Below are 16,483 nucleotides of genomic sequence, written 5' to 3'. Positions count from 1 at the left end.
TGTCAAGCTATTCCAGTCATTAATCAGATGGGACACTCATGACCTAGTTTTAGTGGGAGGGCAGAAGAGGAATATGAGGAGTCAAATTGGTCCCATTGTCAATGAATCTAATCTCTCCATTTAAATAAAATTTTGGGTTCTTTGAGTGACTATCCAGTGTGTACTGCTTTGGTATGATTTAACAAATTTTAGAGGCTGTCTTGTAAATTCAGCTCTCCAAATGGCATGATTTATATACACTTGCTATTTTACACCCTGACTGTTGAATTTAGAAATGCTTTCTTTTTGGCTTATTCATTCATTATTCATTCTCTATTGAACATTTGAACCCTCAAAGTTCATAAGCAATTAACAAGCTATGCCCTGGGGGTTCATGTAATCAATAATATACATTTTTTGTCACTAGAGGTTCCTTTTCTATGACAAAAATTGATATTTTATCATTGGTTTAAAATATTAAAGACAGACCAAAAATAATAAAGAAATGATTATTAATATTTTTATTGTAGTGATTACGTTGATAAGACAATATAACTTAGCAGCATTACATATTTTACTTCATTTAATGAGATGTATTTATCCATTTAATAAATAACTGATGTGAAGTCTGTAGCAAAGAATCTGACCCAAAGCAAATATTCAATGTATGGTTATAATTACAATTCTTAATATCAAGTACCATTATTATTGTTCCTATTTGAGAGCAGAGGGAGTTTCTATGATGAAGATGTTGGAAACAAGCAGATGATAGAGGCAGGATTCAAATCTGTGTCTATCTGAATAAAAATGATCATGTGTTGGCTTTTATGGTGAGCATACTAATTACCTGTGGACACGGTGTATGGATTATATGATTCACAGCCTCAATGGAGTTTGGAATTCTCTTCTGTTTCCTACTGATTTTCTTATTTCTGTCTAGTAACATAGTGAGGACATCTTAAGGGCTTTGTCAACATTTAGACATTTAAGAGTTCTTTTTTTTTTTTTTTTTCATTTAAGAGTTCTAAGAAGAAGGAAAGCACATACCTAGATGTGGAATGAAACAAGACTGAGAATGAAGTTTCATATACTCTGTTTATGAACTGAGTCCTAGAGACTGATGTAAATTCGATCCAAGACAGAATGAACTTTAAAATAAAGGGTCATTATTTGATTTTTTTTAAAGTGAGGACATGGTCTGGTCATCTCATTTCTAAGTCTCTCTGTGCATTCTTGATTACTCAATTGCTTGATCTAGGCCCATGGCCATATAAAGGAGAGAAATAATCAAATCTGCTGCTAGAATCTAAAACTATGTTCTCAAATATGATAGCCATTGGGCACATGTGGCAATTGTACACTTGAAATGTGGTGGCTAGTTCAAATTAGGATGGGCTATAACTGTTAAATATAAACAGATTTGGGAGCTTTTGTATGATGAAAAGAATGATCTCTACATTGATTATGAGTTGAAATAATATTTATACATTAGGTTAAATAAAATACAATATTAAAATTTATTTCACTGTTTTAACTTTTGTTAATGTGGTTACTAGAAAGTTTAGAATTACGAATGTGGCATCAATAATACTTCTCTTGGACACACTGATCTAGAATGCCAAGAGGAGTTTTTACCATCTTGTAAAGAGTTAATAGGTAGGAAAATGGGAAGCCACACTAGTAAAGTATTAAACATGGAGAACCAGACAACACCACATAGAGATGAGGAACCATTTCACTAAAATGTGGAAGATGGGTCCTTCCAGAACCAGGAGGCATCAATGGGAACACAATTTTTCCTGTGGTAACTCACTAGCCTGGAGTGGCCCCTGAAATAACAGTGCTTTCATAATATAGGAATTTCAAAATTTCATAGGTAAATATATAATACATAAAAATGGTATTTTTACTTTTTATAAATTATCCCTACTAATATTATTATATAACTCATTACTCCCTGAGAAAAGTATGACAGAAAAGATATAGTGACAAAAGGAGAATGCATATGTAAATGATAATATATCATTCCTAGTCAGCTTTTAATGAAATAAATGGCCATATTTTGAGATAAATCACCCCACCCCAGACACTGGTACTTACAAAAAGTGTTTGTGAACACTACCAGCAGGAAAACTGGGATTGTAAAATCACTGAGACCACTAGATCCCATCAAGACTGCTATCATTTACTGAAAACTCCAGATGGAAATTTAAGGAGGAAAGAGGAGAGGAGAGGAGTCCAATTAAGACAGCTCAGGATTAATTTTCTTTAAGAAGTATAGTTGCTCAGCTGCTTGACATTAAGTTCTTTCTATAACAAAGCCACATCTGTCACTACTTATCTTCTCCATGAGCAAGGCAGGTATCAGGCTGCAAAATTTTCCGAGTAAAAAATTTTTCCTTTGCTTTCTTTTTCTCCATAAATTATTTCCTATACTGTCTTCTTATTTCCTCTGTTTCCCATTTATAACCAAAAAAAAAAATATTGTGGTTCTTTTATGTTGAAGTATCTTTGGTGGCTCTTTCTCTCACATGAAGAATTGCTGAAGTAGAGAAACACTTCATGGTGTAGGGAAAATTGTATTTTTAAATCTGTTCAGCTTGTGTTCATAGTCTTGCACATGGTTATTCATGGTTCCTTTACATGTGGTTTATAAGAAATTTCTCTGTATTTCTAGACAAAGCAAGTTAGTAAGCTTGATACTGGTATGGTTAATATAATCACCAAACCATTTAGTTTGTATTGCAAACAGCAGTTAAAGTCATGTTTAGACCTAGCCAGAAGTCAAAGCCTTTTGTAAATAGATATAGTTCTCTGCTTACCCAGTATTTCCAATATGGACCATCAGGACAAACAATGAGGATGAGAGGCATGTTTTTCTATAATCAGTTTTGAGACAGAAGCCAAATAGTCCATACTTTTCTTACTTGCAGAGATAATTTTATTCAATGTCTAATAAAAAAGTGTGAGGACTACATCTCAGAGACCCTCAAATTCTTTTCAGGAATAGGATATCCTCCCTCAACTAATAGGATTTCCTCCCTCAACTAATATCCTCCCTAAAAGGATGAGAAATGGGACACCTGGGTGGCTCACCAGTTAAGCGTCTGCCTTCAGCCCAGGATGTGATCCTGGGGACCCGGGATCGAGTTCCACGTCAGGCTCCCTGCATGGGTCCTGCTTCTCCCTCTGCTTCTGCCTGTGTCTGCCTCTCTCTCTGTGTCTCTCATGAATGAATGAATGAATGAATGAATGAATGAATAAATAAATAAATAAATAAAGTCAGTCTTAAAAAAAATAAAAGGATGAGAAATATTTGCATGTTTCATAAACAAATCCCAATGGCTATTTATCACCTCCAAAATATGCCTGGCTCTGTACTGTCTTCATTATCTTGGGATTTGGTTCCTGCACTTTATGATATTATTAAATAGTGTTCTTTCTCCTCAAAGTGCTCTCTCAGTTTGTAGTTGTGTATTAATTAGGAGAATTGTTTGATTATTATGTCTCTTCCTCTTTTGACCGTAATATCATAAAAACAGGAATCATGTCTGTTTTCACAGTTGTTTATACCTTTAGTTCCTAACACAGTGCCTAGTTCATTATGTAAAAGTAACTATTATTTGAGGAGCAAAAGAACATTTATACTTTGCCTGAATACTACTTTGCATGAAGTTGACATAGGTTCGTCCTTAATTCCTTTTTTCTTTTTTTTCGTCCTTAATTCCTAAAAGCTTATTACAGGGCAAGATAAACCAAACTTTAGGACTAAGGAAAATAGAAAATATAAAGAGCACCTTAGCACTGCTAATTAGGATCCAGTGCTCAACAGGTCTCATTGATGAAAACAATGCTCAATCCCAGTGAAACGTCAGGTATCTCATCACCTTACACACCTAAGACAAACATAAGTCTTGGAATGAGGAGGACTTGTGTCTTCCCTAAATTTTCTGCCACAGGATATTTTAGTTATTCTCATCAGGAAGGAACTTCATTAGCACTCAGGAATAAGAATGTATGTAATCATAATGGTCAACAGCAAATCCAAAGTCTAGCTTAGGTTGTATTAAAAACAAAATTAAACCTTACTATGTACGAAATCTCTTACCACAAATCAGATCAAGCTTCAAGATTTACCTATCAATTTTCAGAAATTATAAAATGTGAAGAAATATGTAAAATGTTAGGCTGGTATCAGAAAAATCCAGGCTTTGGGAAATTCTTTGAATCAAGTGACTCAGTTTTTTTCAACCAATAAATTACAAGAGAAAAAGAAATAGTATGGAAATATATAATTAAATATTAATTATTTGAAATAAGTATTAAAAGAGACCTAAGGAACATATTGATCTCACTTGGATCCAAGTTAAATTATTTTGTTTAATCTGGGTGTTTGATGATATTAAGAAAATATTAATTTTCATATTTGATAATATATTGTGATTGTTTTTATGTATTTTATTTTTTATTTTTATTTTTTTGAGAGACAGAGAGAGAGAGAGCACACCCACACATGTTAAAGAGGTAAGGAGTAGAGGGAGAGAATCTTAGACTCTGCCCACTGAACACAGAGCCTGAGAGTGGGAGAAGCTCCTTCACGAACCTACCTGAGATCATGACCTGAGCTGAAATCAAGAGGTTGACACTCAGCCAACTGAGCCACCTAGGTGCCTCTGTGGTTGTGTTTTTAAAAGTCCCTCTCTTTCTTTCTTTCTTTCTTTCTTTCTTTCTTTCTTTCTTTCTTTCTTTCTTTCTTTCTTTCTTTCTTTCTCTTTCCTCTTCCTCTTTCTTCCTTTCTATCTTTCCTTCTTTCTTTTTATCTATTCAGTTGAAATTTTTAAAAAATCCGATTCATTAAGTTCATTGACTTAAACCTAAAAATTAAATATATCAAAAAATACATAAATAAACATACAAAATCAACATGTCCACTCTATTTAATACCATACCAAGCAAAGTCAGTTTTCAATACTTTTTCTTAAAGTATATCAGAGTATCAGATTTACTCATTTTACCTGCAACACTATGGTGTTTTACTTTCCTGCCAGTACATTTCAGGATAAAAAGACATACCTTTCATTTCCCAATTGCAAATGATTTCCAGACAAGATGTAACTGATTGTGAGCTTGTAGTTAGGAAGGAAAAAAGAAAAAGAAGAAGAATAAAAAAAGAAACAAAGAATTTACTAACTTTTTAATGGGAATCTTTTGCTAATAGTACCCCAATTTTCACCAGGAATAATAAGTTAATAGTTTATTATTTGGGATAATTTATTTAAAACCACATTTAAAAAATATTTTTAATGTATTTATTCATGAGGAACACAGAGAGGCACAGACTTAGGCAGAGGGAGAGGCAGGCTCCCCACAAAGAGCCTGATGTGGGACTTGATCCTAGAGCACAGGATCAGGCCCTGAGCTGAAGGCTGACGCTCACCGCTGAACCATTTAGACATCCCAAAGCCATATTTTTTGTGTCCTAAACATATTTTGAAATTTTAGAATTTTATGAGGCAAATTTGGTTAGATTTCTAAAAATTTTTTAATTTTTAAAATTTAAATTTTAAATATTTAAAAGTAATTTTTTAAAATATATTAACTTTTTTATACTGGCATTAAGAAACATGATCTATAAAAATAACAATTACAGAGGTGCCTGGGTGGTTCAGTCAGTTGAGCATCTGACTCTATTTCAGCTCAGGTCATGATCTCAGGGTCATAAGATGAAGCCCTGCATCAGGCTCTGTGCTCAGTGGGAAGTCTGCTTCTCTCCTCTCCCTCTTCCTCTGCCCCTCTCCTAGCATGCATGCATGGCTCTCTCTCTCTCAAATGAATAATTAAATCTAAAAATAAGATTGAGATATATATTATTCTTTTTCAAGAGATGGAAATCTAATTAGTGAAAATAACAATATTGAAAGTTATAACAGATTCAAGACTTTTTAAAATTGCTTTTTGTATTGCAGAATGTTCTTTGTTAATAGAAACCTGCAACCTATCCAGTGGTATATATAAATGTTTCTTTGTAAGGGCATAGTTGATGGAAATTGAAGTAAATTATCATTAGTAACAATATTACATACTGTGGAAGAAAATGAACTTCTTACCCAATCATACTTCTCTAGTAGTAGCTGGTAGATAATTTTTTTTTAAATGTTGTCTTTCCATGAGCCTAGGTGTAACAGAATGAGAAGAGCAAGCATTGTGATCCTTTGATTTGTATCAAAGCAAACATTTTAAACTATTATCTTTTCTGTCTTCTTTTGACAATTTTTTTCCATGGAAATTCATCTTTTTCTAAAATCAATAATTTCACTTGGCTTTTATATATTGATATTAAAAGTGTTAAAATAAAACTTACAACTAAACTCAAGCCTTTTCTTATTACATTTTTAAATCACAATGATTGTAGTGATGATGCTTCAAAGTGTGTTCCTAAGGCGAGTTGATGACTTTTATATCACGTTTTTCCAGTTCCAAAAGAAATATTAATAATCAAAGCCTTACAGGTCATTTTGTTACAAAGATAAAAACATCATGGAAAGCAAGTCAAAAGGAACATGTTCCTTATACTAAATAACTTACAAGTCCATTAAGTCAGAAACCCAGGTTGCTGGCTTCATAGTTAGCCAGTGTTCAGTGAAGAGTGGTGGTACCAACTAGCAACAGAATTGCAGAGCTGTTGAATAAAGAGACTTTCTGAACCTTATAACTTGAGAAACATACACCTTACCTCAGAAGCAACATTGGACATAACAGAGTCCCTAAAACCCTATCAACTCTCATATGATACAACCAAAAGTCATATAGATAATAACGGAGCAAAAAATGAAATCCCTGTGGATTTTCAACTTTATAGACTCTTTCTGGAGTTAGTAATACAATTTAATATTAGGCTCTAAGGTAACAATAGAAAATTAGCTTAACTACATTCAAGAAGAGAAAGAAGGCACAGAGAAAAGAACATAGGAACAAAAACTCTAAATGTTACCCTGAAAGAGATACTAGCAGTCAACACTACATGTTTAGAGAGTTATTTTTCTTGATGGTTATTTCTATTATTTTTAGTTAAATGATGTGAGAACTAACAGTATCTTTATAGACATTGTCTTGAAAATCTCGTTTGATCAAAAGGTACAATTTATTAACCTTAAATTGTCTGTCAAGACTTTGAGAATTTCACTGTTTTGGTTAGTAAACTTTTTTTCTGTTTAAAAATTTTTTTGGAGCCTCGGTGTCCAACGAAAGATGAATGGATAAAGAAGATGTGGTTTATGTATACAATGGAATATTACTCAGCTATTAGAAATGACAAATACCCACCATTTGCTTCAACGTGGATGGAACTGGAGGGTATTATGCTGAGTGAAGTAAGTCAGTCGGAGAAGGACAAACATTATATGTTCTCATTCATTTGGGGAATATAAATAATAGTGAAAGGGAAAATAAGGGAAGGGAGAAGAAATGTGTGGGAAATATCAGAAAGGGAGACAGAACGTAAAGACTGCTAACTCTGGGAAACGAACTAGGGGTGGTAGAAGGGGAGGAGGGCGGGGGGTGGGAGTGAATGGGTGACGGGCACTGGGTGTTATTCTGTATGTTAGTAAATTGAACACCAATAAAAAAAATAAAATAAAAAAAAAATTTTTTTTAATGTAGATAAATTTGTAAGTATGTTTATTCAAACAATATAGATGTGGGAGATTATGACTTAAGTCACCAGTAGCTTATAGTAATTTCATATTTGATTAAATTTCACATAAGATTTGTAGTCATGATAACATTGACTTCTATGGATATTAAACACTACAAAACTCTAGTAAATCAAAAAAAAAGGCAGAAATTTATATTTTTTTGCCATTATACTACATTAATACCATTTCCTTATTCTCTGCCCTTGAAGAAAATTTAGGGATTTTTTTACTTAGAGAATTTGCCTGTTTGTGTTTTCTTTAAAGGAAATAAAATTGATTTATAACAAATAATAGTGTATATCTAATTAGAAAACATCCACAAAATTGGTTTATAACAAATAATAGTGTATATCTAATTAGAAAACATCCACATAGTATAGGTATGATATAACCTCAATAGGCTCTTGATTTAAAAGCATTAATCATGTGCCTGGCAAAGCAATTGTCCCTAATGTATATTTCAAGACATCTGTGAAAACTCATAAAGGAAATGTGAAGAATAATGTAGCACATGTATTCTTTACATCTCTTTAACTGGTAATTCCACTAGGCAATCTAGTAATTCTATGTGAGATAATGATTAAGTTGTGAATGAGATACTAAATCACCATATAAGAAACAAATGTAATAGATTTTTTCCACTAACAATTTGAAAATCCAATTTTATCTAAATGGCTTATTAATGACCTTTATATTCAAAAGATTTTTGATAAAATATAAAAGTCTATACCAGTGCATTACAACAAGGCTTGCTACAAGGTCAATTTATATTTAGTGTGATTAGAGATTAGAGTTATGATCTATGTGGCTCTGCTATGCAAGGGGAATTCTTGTTTAGATTTGCTATGTTATTAAAATTAAAGTAAATGCAATATATTATAACTTAATTAAATACTTTTTTGAAGTATAATATGGCTATAACAGTTCGATTACTAGCACACCAAAATTTCTCCCTGACATCCCTCCCAGACACCAGTATTTCACCCGAAATTAAATACTGTGATGATTTCTAATTCTTTTTTTTTTTTTAATTTTTTATTCATTTATGATAGTCACAGAGAGAGAGCGAGAGAGAGAGGCAGAGAGAGAAGCAGGCTCCATGCACCGGGAGCCCGACGTGGGATTCGATCCCGGATCTCCAGGATCGCGCCCTGGGCCAAAGGCAGGCGCCAAACCGCTGCGCCACCCAGGGATCCCTGATTTCTAATTCTTTATATTAGTTTTGCCCAGTTTTGAACTTAATGTAAATTTTGCTATATGATACACAGTTCTATTAATACACCACAGATAATTCATTTATTCTAGTGTTGATGAATAACTGCATTCTTTATATATAGTTTTCAGTTATTATGAATGGAACAGTGAGGTCATTCTTACAGGGAATTGCTGAGTCACAGGGATCATATGATCAACTTCCATAGATAACAGCAAATTATTTTCCAAAGAGTTATGCTCGTATATACTTACTATGTCTATATTAATTCTAGCTATTCAGCATTTTTGCCAACAATGATATTGTCAATATGTTGTATTTTCCTTTAATTTAAGGTAATGAACTTGTAATGATATCATATTGTGGTTTTAATTTATATTCCCTTTATATCAATGGCATTGGACTTTTGTTTATGTGTATGTTAGCCATTTGGATATCCTGATCAAATGTTTTCTCATTTGTGTTTTCTTATTTTCTGTTGGTTTATGAGGATACCTTATACATACTAGATGTGAGTCCTTTGTGGTTTACATGTATTACAAATACGCTTCTCCACTCTGGCTTATATTTTTTATGCTCTCAATAACATCTTTCAATGAGCAGAAATTCCAAACCAAGATCTGGGGAACATTCCCCTCTCTAGTTATCTCATTGTCATCCCTACTCCACACACTTGTATGTACAAACACAGGAGAAAACTTTAAAATTTTCCCTTTCTACTATATCAAGCTCAATTGAGAACTGAATATATCCACTAAAAAACATCTCATTGCTTCCATGTAAAGTGACACTCAACTTCAACATTCTTTTCTTCATCTGACAATCTGTGGGACAGGAGTCATCACCAGTGTCATACCTAGCATAGGTGACACCCTGAATAGATTATTATCAAACAATAATCATGAAATGAAATATATAAAAATAAAGGCCAAAAAAGAGAACACAGACAGTAAGGGTTTTATTTTACTAAATGTTGTGTGTGTGTGTGTATGATGTTGTAAAAAAAATTAAAGAATACAAATATGGAAATATTATAGTCAAAATAGAGAATAATGTAGTAGGTTAGTATTTTTTTTTAGTTATTACTGTATCTTTTAAAGAATGGGAATGTATCTTACACATATGTTGGTCTACAGCTGTAATAAATTGTAATCACTTTAAATTTTCGGTTTGCAAGTCTTAATCTGCAGATTTTCCAGTGCCTTTATCAGGATTATCTTAAAATATTTGTGGTCAATTGGCAACATAACCAGATTTGTAATTCTAATTCTGCTCATAGTTAATTGACAAACACTTTTCATTAATTTTAATTCCAAAAAATGTTTTTTTCACATAATGGATATATATCATTTTTAAAATATCAAAAATATAAGGAAAATTTGGCATACACAGATAAAAATCCTGTTTTACAATAAATTCCAGAAAGTGCAATATTACTGTACATTGTTGTTTCTTTAGGATCAATTCTTTTAAAAAATATTATTTTATTTACATGAGAGAGAATAAGAAACCTTAATCAGAATCTCAGGGGAGCCCACAAGGCTTGATTCCATGACCCTGAGATCATGACCTGCACTGAAATCAAGATTCTGTCGCTTAACCACCCAAGTGTCCCAGGATCAATTCTTAAGAACGGATATTTTAAACTCAGATAAAAACCCAGATGACCAACTAAAGTTTTGTTCTATCATTTTATATTTATTTATATTTATATTTATATTTATATCACTAGACTATCATTATTTATTTCTACTCTGTTGTTTAAAGTGAGACATGAACTGTGAGAGATCTCAAATGATTCCGAATCTTTATGAACTCATCTGGAAACAAATGCATGTATTAAGTCCAGCTATAAAACTGAGAATTAAATTCCATGTAGAATACAGTGTTTACTAGAGGATAAGTAACACAAATGTGCTAATTTGAATCTTACATATATACTATTAAAACTCAGTAGTAATTGTAGCGATTGTTTGAACTTAGAACAACACAGAATTTTTTCTGGAAGGAAAATTTTATCATTGACTTAAGGCATGGTGTTAATAAAAAGCAGACAACTTTAGTTGTCAAACTAAACAAGTCAAACTTTATTATTGTGTTTAAATTCTCTACAGACAGTGTACCTCATGGATTGCCTGCACCACAGATGGACTGCCCCATGCCTCATCTTTGACTTGCCTCTACCAGTCACTGTGAGTTTTTTAACTTTAAAAATATTCCAAATGTTAAACTCTTTACTGAATCTCTGATTGATGCCAGTATTTAATGGCAATGCACTATGAGAGGAACATCTCTGTTTGACATGCAAAACATTAAATTCTTCTCTTGAATATCCTATTGACAGCATTAAATAGTATTTAAGTTGCCTCTCAGGGAACAGATGTGTACTATTCAAGTCAGGAAGGCTTATTACAAACTAGAAGCATAGTAGCATTCTCACTTTGTATTTATAAACTTTACTTTGGATTTACAGTTTTCTGATATTTATCATAGTGAGTATCATAAAGTGCTCATTTCCATCACTCTGTCTTCAACAAGGATTCTAGTATTAATAAAATATTTTTTACATTTGCATTTACTTTTTAGCTTACACAGATTACAGAATATTTTCATGTACAATAGTTTAATGTATACACACAAATCAGACATATACTTTCTTATTGCCATCACAGTTCAGATGTTATGATTTCTATTTTTCTAGTGAGGAATCTGTGACTCAGAGAATATTCATAGTTTGTCTGAGCTCATGTGTTTATTCATTCAACAAATAGTTATTTAGTCCTTATCCCATGCCAAATTCTACATGAGAAAATGGGAATAAAACAAGGTCCATGCACAATTATTCCCATCAAAAAGTTTTGAATGAATGTAAGGCTAAGCTTGAACTTGACCCAAGATTTCAAGCTCTTGGCCCATAACTCTTTCCGCTCCACACTATTACTCCTGTGAAGCTCAATGAGCAAAGGCAGATGTGTTGGGAAATCCCCACAAGAATGCATTCAAAGTAAAGAACATTGTTAAGATTACATATTTTATATCTTTTTTAACATATTTTATATCTTAATAGCTTCATGTCTCTGCCTTCCTGGTTTCAGGCTCTTGACATCATGCTGAATGCAGTATGCTATATTTTCTTATTGCACAATATGAAAGAGCAGTGGGGAAAGCAAGATATATGTTTTTAAGTACAGAATAGCAGAATGCATACTAAATTGTGCTAAGGGGTGTGTCTTTAATCCTTCTAACAAGAACCAAAGTAGGGAAAATTCTCTTTAATGGTTGTAACTTCATAGACTTTTTTTTGAAGATGTAAAAGATTTTTTTCTAAAGACAATTCTTTTTATGATGAGGATAATATTTATATTCTAGCCTTCTAAAGGGAAAAAGGCAGAGAGTCTAATTATGTTTCTTATTGTGTAAAAAGAATGGAGTTGTTATATAATGAAGTGGAAAAGAGAGAAACTGGACACAATATCATTATACTATATTATAAGCCATTAAGAACAAGTGGGAAATAAATGGGATTTATTTGGTTATCTGAAGTTCTTCAAAGCATCTACATGAGTAGTTGATGTTTATAATATAAAGAGATTTTCTAAAAAGTTAAAAAACTTTTGTGGTTCTAAGGTGGTATTCCTTAAAAATATGAGAAAAAATGAATTTAAATGCAACTATTCAAGATATTGTTAATCACAATTTATTAACAAATTATGAGGTGAATGAATAAAGTTCTTACCATATGACTTGACTTCTCTTCGAGATTCTGCACATTTGCAAATAGATATATTTGTCTTCTGTTATTATTTATATACCTTTCTTATGCTGTAAAAGATTTCGGGTCTTCAGACTGAGTAAGATCTAACCTCACATCCACTATCTGCATAACTAAAGAAGGGCAATATTGGGGTGTAGCTTGAACTAAGATTATTTATCCAAAGCCTGTGAGATTTTCCTAACCATGGAGTCTCACCAACTGAATGGATGATAATAATGATCTTGCTTTCTTCTCAGAAACAGGGATAAGAAATATATAGTATATTGGTCAGAGTCAGTAAAATGTAGTTTATAATCTCAGCTGTACGACTTTCTAAAAGTGCAATAACAGTATAGAACTCAGTATCTGTGCCTCATGGTTATTATGGGTTTTTCCTAAAAATTTCCTATAAAGAAAATCTCCTAAATTCTTCTGTATAAATTGTCTAAAACCAAGTAAATACTTGGAAACAGTAGCTATTATTGTCAATATTAATAATATAGAAATGAAATCAATGATAGATATGAAATACTATTCAAATAAAGGTTATTTATGTACAACTTACATTATTATTATCACTAACCTTAAAAGATCTAATAAATCTAATTTTTTTCAATAATCCACATGTAATAGTGTTTTTCTTAGGTTAAGATAACAGAAAGAATCTGAGTTAGGACACAAATAGCCAAGTACCCCTAAGTCAATGTGATTTTTCAGATTCTCCAAATTCTCACACTTTTTACATATTTGACTATATAGCAAGTCCAAGAGAGAAAAATAATATGCTAAAATTAAATATAATTATCTATGATTTCCCTGTTTTATACCACTAATATACATACTGTCATAATGACTAAATGGATACTCAATTGAGCTTTTCTTAAATACTCAGTAATAGTTATTGTCATTGGAATAGCATCTTTTAATTATGGGTTGTCTATCTTTAAGGCATTCTCAATAACTTCTAAGCCTTACAAGAGTGAGGATCAATTGTAAAGTTGCCCTGTGCATAGGCATGCTCTAGAAGTCTTTGGTTCTACAAAGCATTTATTGAAATCAAGATTCACCTTTTAAAATCCATCTAGAGAAGAAACTGTATTGATTGAACTGCTAGCAAGTGGGAAGTATAATGATTAGTGAGGAAAAACAAAACCTTACAATATTCAGAGAGAGAACATACTTTGATAGCTCAGTTGAATGACTCAGATTCCTTGTAAGATCAAACAAGTAAAAACAAAGGTAGAACTCTTTTGCTTCAGCAACTCTAACAAAACATCTCGTGCCTATATTGTATGTAAAGTGTGTCATATACTGTTTTCCCATGTGATAATGTATGATCTCTCACACAAATTGCTTTCTTTGACTATATTATGTTCTCACCATTTTACTTAAAATATTTTGCTGAAAAGATAATATGCCATAAAAAATTTGAACATATCTCTTTTCAAAGTTAGAGATTACAGTGCTTTGGAAATGATTACTTGGGCAGTTCTCCATTTGTGAATCTCATAGTGAAAACAATATCAAAGTAGAATTTAGAAAACTAAATCATCAGTATTTTTAGAAAAAAACATAAGGCATTATTTTCAAGGTAATACATAATTTCTCTACGTCGGGAATATATGCTGCATGAGAAAAGAAAGATATTTTACTTAGTGTTCTTTTTCTTAAACACTAAATACCTTAGGAAAGGCAATAGCAGAGCACCTTTGAAAAAGAACAGAAATCATTTCATCATAGTAAAATCTCAAGAAATTATGGCTGAGTAGGAATAACATACAAACTCACTGGCCTTACACTATAGAAAATTGATCCATTAAAGGTTGAAAATAAACAGGATGGAAACATGACAGTTAATGTAATCTGAGGAGAATATCAGAGAACCAGTTAAATACTTGGAGAATGATCAGATGTATTTCAACCACTGACATTAAAGTTTTTCAGGATTGTACTAAAACCAGAAAATAATATGTGCTGAGAAAGTCTACTTGAAACCCATAAACATTTGAACCTAGCCATCTTTACTAAGGCTTAGAGGATATAAAATTGGTCCTGCAGCCATTAACATACTGCCACTCTCCAACAGACCAAGAAAAGGAATGGGTCTTTGGACTTGTCCCTTAGAGAGGTGTTTGTGAAGAGAAGTGTCAAGGGAAAAGAGAGACGGGTACTCATGGGAAGGAGGGAATCAAGAGAACGCCATTCTCTTCTCTCCTTGACATCCACAGAAATTGTGCACTTGCTAAACTGTCCCTCTTTCATATGGGAGCAAAGAGAGATGGCATTGTCAAGAAGAGGATAAAGATGTATATGGGCTTAATATGGATGAAGTGAGCCCCTGGAGAAGTAACTGTGCTTGGGCTCTGCTGCCTGTGCTCCATAGAATAATGTTGGGCAAGGAAATCCCAGAAGCATGTGCTCTGGCGGGAGAGCTAAGGGAGAATAAATGAGGTTGTGTCCAAGTAGGATCTCTCAGATGAGGATAGTATGTGGCAAGAGGCCTGCAGAGGTCTCATACAGACTTCAGAGACTCCAAATACCAAGAGAAAATTAAACAAGTAAACAGTCAATATTAGTTACATAAGCAGCTACAATTTAGAAACAAGTGAATAGTGACTGGTTTGAATGATACCTGTCCCATTTCTACCTTTCCACTTGTCTAGTAAAGAGGAGCAGGTGTTGAGGAGGGAAGGAGTTTCACTGTTCATTAATCTTTAACAAATTAATTTTCTACATCAGGATGGCAAACTCCTCACAAGAATAGGGTATTGTCTGTAAACTGCAGACATCTCTGACTACAAACAGTAGCCAGTTGTAGATATATCTGCTTGCTTGATCCTTTCCAGGAGTTCTTATTAAAACTTTTCCAGGAGTTCTTATAAAACTTATTTATATGAAGGAAAATTAAGGAAAAGTCACAATAGCACTTTTGTTTGAGAGTGGTACAAAAGAAAGGAGCACCCCTAAGGGCAGTGATGTAACTACAGAGGTCTGAGAGTATGTCGGTGGGCCTGGACCATGATTTAATTCATATACAAACTGACCATAGAGTAACAACATGGATGAAGCTAGAAAGTATAATGTCAAGTGAAATAAGTCAGTCAGAGAAAGACAGATACCATATGATTTCACTCATGTGTGGAATTTAAGAAACAAAACAAATGAACAAAGGAGAAAAAGAAAGACAAGCCAAGAAACAGACTCTTAACTATTGAGAACAAACTAATGGTTACCAGAGGGCGAGGGGGGGTGGGGATGGATGAAATAGTAGTGGGGGTAAAAGGGGGGAACTTGTCCTGAAGAGCCTTGGGTGATGTATGGAACTATTGAATCACTATATTGTACACCTAAAACTAGTAGAACGCTGTATGATAGCTAACTGGAATTTAAATAAAAATAAATAATTTTTAAAGGTTCACAGCAAAAACAAACTGAAACACAAAAAGAAAAACAAAAACCTGACCATTGAAATGATGTACCTAGTCATAAGACGCAGACATGTTCTGCATTCACGTAGCCATCCTCAGACACAGGAATATTTCAAATCTCAGAAAATATACTAGAAAATAATGACTAAGCAGAGTTATATGACAGTAATGATTAAAAGAAGCAGTTGATAATAAATTTACTTGACCATCAATTATTTGAAATTATATCAGAATTATTGCCACTATTTTTCTTTTTTAGAGGAAAGAAGGGTTGGGGGAGGGGCAGAAGAAATGAGAGAGAGGGAAAGAGAGAGTGAGAATCTTAAGGAGGCTTGCCACCCAGGGCAGAGCCTGACTAGGTCTCCATCTCACAACTCTGAGATAATGACCTGAGCTAAAAACAAGAGTTGGACAT

At 32.9% G+C, this 16,483-nt stretch overlaps 1 long non-coding RNA gene across 5 annotated transcripts in view; it reads right to left on the bottom strand.

The window, feature by feature from the left end:
• LOC112653344 (uncharacterized) overlaps positions 1-16,483 on the bottom strand; it is an 87,888-nt gene that overhangs the window by 65,420 nt on the left and 5,985 nt on the right. For all 5 annotated transcript variants that reach the window (XR_003132085.2, XR_003132083.2, XR_003132084.2 and 2 more), the window contains 2 exons: positions 6,087-6,151; positions 5,053-5,105 (listed from right to left, as the gene is read on the bottom strand). This is a non-coding gene — a long non-coding RNA (uncharacterized LOC112653344). The remainder of the gene's footprint in view (positions 1-5,052; positions 5,106-6,086; positions 6,152-16,483) is intronic.

The sequence above is a fragment of the Canis lupus genome, chromosome 3, assembly GCF_003254725.2.
Source record: "Canis lupus dingo isolate Sandy chromosome 3, ASM325472v2, whole genome shotgun sequence".
NCBI classification, from domain to species: Eukaryota; Metazoa; Chordata; class Mammalia; order Carnivora; family Canidae; genus Canis; species Canis lupus.
Note: the sequence above shows the minus strand (reverse complement) of the source record. Positions and strands in the feature narration are given on the sequence as shown.